A 5,395-nucleotide genomic window follows, 5' to 3' on the forward strand; every position below is an offset into this window, starting at 1 on the left:
GTTTGGTGAGGAGGGGTGTTTGGTGAGCAGCGGTGTTTGGTGAGGAGAGGTGTTTGGTGAGCAGCGGTGTTTGGTGAGCAGCGGTGTTTGGTGAGGAGAGGTGTTTGGTGAGGAGAGGTGTTTGGTGAGCAGCGGTGTTTGGTGAGGAGGGGTGTTTGGTGAGGAGCGGTGTTTGGTGAGCAGCGGTGTTTGGTGAGCAGCGGTGTTTGGTGAGCAGTGATGTCTGGTGAGGATGGAGTGGCTTTGCCCTTGCCGGGTTCTTGTCCTTATCTGGGAAGAGGTTTAACCAAAGAGGAACATGCAAAACCCAGCACCCTTTAGCCACTTGGGACCATTAAAACATCCGAGCAGGCTGTTTCTCTCTGACTTGTCTAAGCCAGGGGTTCTCCAGCGTTAACGTGCGTCAGAGTGGCCCCGGGAGAGCTTGCCGAGGCTCAGACAGCCGGCCTCTCCCCGCTTCTGACCCAGCCGACCTGGCAGGAGGCGGAGCATTTGTGCTTCTGAGTCTGTGGCTTGACCACACTTTGAGAACCGCTTTGCTAAGCTGAGGTTTTATAGGCATGGAGGAGGTTGGTGTCCAGTGTGCCTAACTAGAGCTTGGAGAACCGGTGTGGAGCCTGGGTGGACAGTTGGACACCTGTGTTGTTGATGTCCTCGTGTGTTGTAGGGAGGCTGTGTGTGTTAAGTGTGTGTTCATACACAAGCATTCCAGCCTTCTGGAATTGCCACCTGTGTGTTTCTCAGGAAGACAAAGTGTCTTCTGTCTTCGGTGTTTGTATCCCCTGGAGCCTGTGTTCAGCACTGAATTGGCCTTCATGTAGTAGGAAGGAATAATTCTTGAGCAACATTTTATGGGCTATAACGAAATATTAAACATTAGGAGTAATTCTCAAGAAGTAGCCCCGTTATGCATCAGATAATTTGGATAAATTGAAAGCCCTCTTTTGGTTAGCACTGTAATTTCAGTGTTTGTCCCTGTGGTTTCTGTTTCTGTGGAAGCATGTAAAATTTGAACCTTGAAAGGAATAATAGGACTCAAACAAAATATGAAAATAGGTGAGGACTGAAATTAACATGTGGGTGGGAAGGAGGACAGTGTGTGTAAATAGGACCCTGCACATGCTCATGGAAACATCAGAGGGTTTTCAGCCGCAAAATCAAGTTGTTGTGTGAGGAACCTCAGTGAGACTCTGTGTCGTATGACATCAGGTATTTGCCTGTTTCTCAGGTATCTGTCCGTTTGAATTGGATGCTTTTGTGTCTCTCCAAGTTATGTTTAATTCTTATGCTGAAGTCACATAGCCTGTCAGATAGATGTTAGGATGCTCGTTTTCTGTAATTTTTCAGAAACTGGATTTTCAACTCACTTTCCTCCTTTATAAAGCGGAAGCAGTAACCTCATTATAGCAAATTCACATGATTGCTTCATGGAGGGGGACTTGTAGGAACTGGCCCTTGTGGAAATGTGCAGTCAGCTCGGCTCAGAGGAGCCACGGGACAGGGGACACTATCCTGTGTGCTGTGAAAATGTGAAGGCCGTGGAGCGTGGAGTCACGGCCCCTTCCTGGCCTGAGGATGTTTCTCATTTCTGACCCCAGCGTGAGCTCCCCTCCTTCCAAGGATGAGCACTTATTCTCGGAACTGCCGCCTTGTCATCCAGGCTATAAACCAGGGTTGTGTACTTGCAGTCTACAAAGGTGCAGGCTGTTTCCAGGAATAACATGCACAGTACACACCGAAACAACTTCTTTTGCTACCTTGTGTGACTGAGAATGGAATCTTGATTTTAACTGAGCTCCAGGAAATAGTCAATGCTGCTGTCCTCTTTGTCTAAGGGCAGGTGTCCGTCCTTGACAGTGGATATGGTTAATTTTAAATAAAAGTTAAATGTAATCTGTAACCATAGGATCCTTTAAATTTTGGAAATAAAAGACAGGATCAGTATTAGCACCTCATTTATTGGATAGATATTTTTTAAGGAATAGAAGTCCTCTTTCATTATGCCAAACTCATGTCAAAAACCATCTGATTTCCAGAAGAAAATGCTGTGGAGAGCAGCGTGATCATCTCTTCATCTTGGGACCTGCCGCAGGCGGCACCATGTCTCCTTACCAAAACCCACAGCAAGCGCCTTCTGAAGGAGCAGGTCTGTGAACGCTCAGGGTCAGCCCCTGCCTCGCATGCCCCAGCCCTCCTGTGTCCTGGGTTCTCCCAGCCCTGAGAGCAGCTGCGAAGGGCACAGTGTGCAGGCCACGCTGGAGGCTGGCCTTGAGGGAGCACAAAACCTAAAGCCGACATCTATCTACACTGCAAACACCCTTCTCCTCTTGCTGCCAGCAGCCACTTACCTTCTGATTCGAATGAGGACACCGAGTCTAGGTCAGCTTCACAGGCACACTGCGGGTCTGTGGAGGCTGCGGGTCTGTGGAGGCTTCGGATCTGTGGAGGCTATTGGTCTGTGGAGGCTGCAGGTCTGTGGAGGCTGCAGGTCTGTGGAGGCTCTGGGTCTGCCGAGGCTGCGGGTCTGCGGAGGCTGTGGGTCTGCGGAGGCTGTGGGGCCGGGTATGCCCAGCTGGCCTCAGGCGGCACCTGGAGCTTTCGCATCTGCTTTAACCTTTGGTCTCTCCTGTCATGTTCACGGCAGAGCTCATTGCTGTCGTTGCACTGAGAGTTTCTTCCTGTTAAAATAGTCCCCACCTGGCCGAGCACCCTGGCTCATACGTGTAATCCTAGCACTTTGGGAGGCCATGGCAGGTGCATCACCTGAGGTCAGGAGTTCAAGACCAGCCTGGCTTACATGGTGAAACCCTGTCTTTACAAAAAATACAAAATTAGCTGGGCCTGATGGGGGGTGCCTATAATCCCAGCTACTTGAGAGGCTGAGGCAGGAGAATCGCATGAAGGCAGGAGAGGGAGGATGCAGTGAGCCGAGATTATGCAACTGCACTCCAACCTGGGTGACAGAGTGAGACTCCATCTCAACAACAACAACAACAACAAAGTCCCCAGTCACGTCATATCTGCCATGGCCCCCAAACCCACATTGTGACGGTGATCATATGTCAACACAGTCATCAACGGTAACCAGCCAGTTGGCCTGGAGATGAGTGGAGATTGCCTTTGGCAGCTACTCTCGGCCTTTGTCTTTTGATTGGCAGTGAAAGCCTGTGTGGCCGATGTATCCATATCGACATGTGCCCTGGCAAGAGGCGCCCGGAAGGGAGCAGAGCCTGTTTGGACCCCAGGATTTGGTGATGAGGGAGGACATGGCTTTTTCTCCTTTCCTGTATTCCTGCGCCTGTTTCTGCTCCTTCGGGAAAAGCGTTCCTCAAGCTCTTCGCTGAGGGTGAGCTGGGGTCTCCTTGTGCAGAGAATGTCAGGTCACAGCATCAGTGCCTGCTGTATGCCTGCAGTTAGCTCTCTCCCCAACTGCTTTGGGAGCCCTGGGTTTTCCTCTGCTGGGCTGTGGAGATAGTTCTGTGTCCCCTAGATGGAGCCGTCGACCTGACTTGCAGAGCGGAACAGCCAGGCAGAGCCTCCAGCAGCGTCCTCAGACTGCAAACCCCAGACACAGAGAGGCAGGAGAGACCCTGAGGGGCCCAGCACCTGCTTGGCCAGGGTCCCTCACACCTGAGTGATGCCTCGTCCGACTTTCCCGGGGAGGCTGCTCACCCCCTGGCTGTGGAGAGTGAGCGTAAGCAGGGACATTCTGGGGCACAGCCTTGATTTCGATTGAGCTGTTTCCGAGGTCATGATCGATGCGGGAGAAAATCAACAATATGACGAGTACAGAGAGCAGATCAGTGGGGCTTCCTTAGGGGTTTCAGGGAAACATGCTGGACTCGGAGGCAGTGTAGGATTTAACGTCTGATCCTGTATCTGTCAGAACACTTGTCGTCTTCTAACCAGGAGCCCTGAAGGAAGCAGTCGGCCTTCAGTCGTGTTCTGCCCGATATGTGTGAGGAGAAGAGCTGTGAAGGGCAGCCCAGGAGCACGCTGCTGGCACTGAGAGGTGCCTTCAGCATGTGAGGTCACAGAGCAGGTCCCCAGGAGACAGTGGCCAGGGAGGGCCTCCGCCCTAGGAGCAATTATGCTGGCCGAGTCAGAGGAGAGCACAGAGCCCAAACATGGGCCATTTCTTCAGAATCTGCCAGGATATGTGGGTGTCACCCGGACAGGCAAAGGCAAAATGCACAGCAGACGTGAGTGCAGAGAGAACTGGTGTGTCTGCGGCGCTGGACATGGCTCATGGGTGGTAGATGTGATTTGCACGTGGTAGATGTGGCTCCTTGGTGGTGGATGTGGCTGGCAGGTGGTGGAGCTGGCTCCATTGGGGCTTCTCTGTGGACAGTTACCCTGGCCTTGGTGGGATAAAGGATTCTTTAGGAAGCAGTAGGCAACCGAGAGACCCCTGTGACTATGTCAGTGAGTGGTAATGAAGACCAGGAGGACTGCAGTGGTGATGGGATGAAGGGGAGCATGAGCTGTGCTCCCTTTTCAGGGAGGGCTTGCTCAGTCATGTGCATTTGGACCAGGTGTGAAGGGAGGGGATTGTTCTGGCCTGTTGCATTGTCAGATAGTAATAATGCCCACATTTCTGTGCATGGGATAAGTTAACCACCTGTGTTTCGAGCTCTCAGGGTGGGCAATACCTCTTTGGTTCCTGTTAGAAGGACACAGTGAGGCCAAGAAAGGATCCAGGGCAGGTGTGCCTCGGTGCTGGGCTGCAGGAAGGCAGGTGTGGAGAGCTGGGCAGTGCGATCACAGCCGGGGTGCAGTTGCTTGTGATGCTTTCTGAGTTACAGACTTCGAGTCACCTCTGAAGCCCCCAGGGCTCCTCAGAGGACAAAGCACGAACCCGTGACTTCCTCAGGGAAGTGACTACATTGCCACGCCATGCCATGGTTCATAGCTCACGGTCCTGCTCCTGTTGGATGCAAAGCTCAGGATGTGAGATACTGCCTTGGTCCTCCTCATAACCTATCCCCTTACAGACTAGCGCTGGGTAGAGGCTCAATAAAGCCCTGTTGAGAGGAACTGGTGGTCGTAAAATCCAAAATATGGCTAGTTGTCACTTAATGTCATCTCAGATAAAGGAATATGTAAGAAAATGAAAAGATGGGGGATCTTGATTGCAAACACTCCCTGGGCAAAACTCTGCTGTCTGTGGATTTGTTGTGCTCCCTTGTCAAAGCCCTGTCCTGTACACGGAGGCTCCACCTCTCCCACACCTGCCCGGGAGGCTGCACAAGCTGGAGAGCAACAGACAGCTGGGTGAATTGTTCTCGCTGGACACTTTTGACTGCCAGGCTTAAACTCACTCCCAGTGCTGTCTGGAAGGACACAGGTCTCTCCGGGTCTCCAGATTAAACACAGTCCGTGCGCTGCCCAGCAG

The 5,395-nt window shown here is 52.1% G+C and overlaps 1 long non-coding RNA gene across 1 annotated transcript in view; it reads left to right on the top strand.

The window, feature by feature from the left end:
• The first annotated feature begins 2,955 nt into the window (after positions 1-2,955).
• The window catches only part of LOC116538033, an 8,218-nt gene continuing 5,778 nt past the window's right edge, over positions 2,956-5,395 (top strand). The window contains exon 1 of the long non-coding RNA XR_004263466.1: positions 2,956-5,395. This exon is cut by the window's right edge and continues 90 nt beyond it. This is a non-coding gene — a long non-coding RNA (uncharacterized LOC116538033).

The sequence above is a fragment of the Sapajus apella genome, unplaced genomic scaffold, assembly GCF_009761245.1.
Source record: "Sapajus apella isolate SASKATOON/1434 unplaced genomic scaffold, GSC_monkey_1.0 scaffold116, whole genome shotgun sequence".
In the NCBI taxonomy this organism is placed as follows: domain Eukaryota; kingdom Metazoa; phylum Chordata; class Mammalia; order Primates; family Cebidae; genus Sapajus; species Sapajus apella.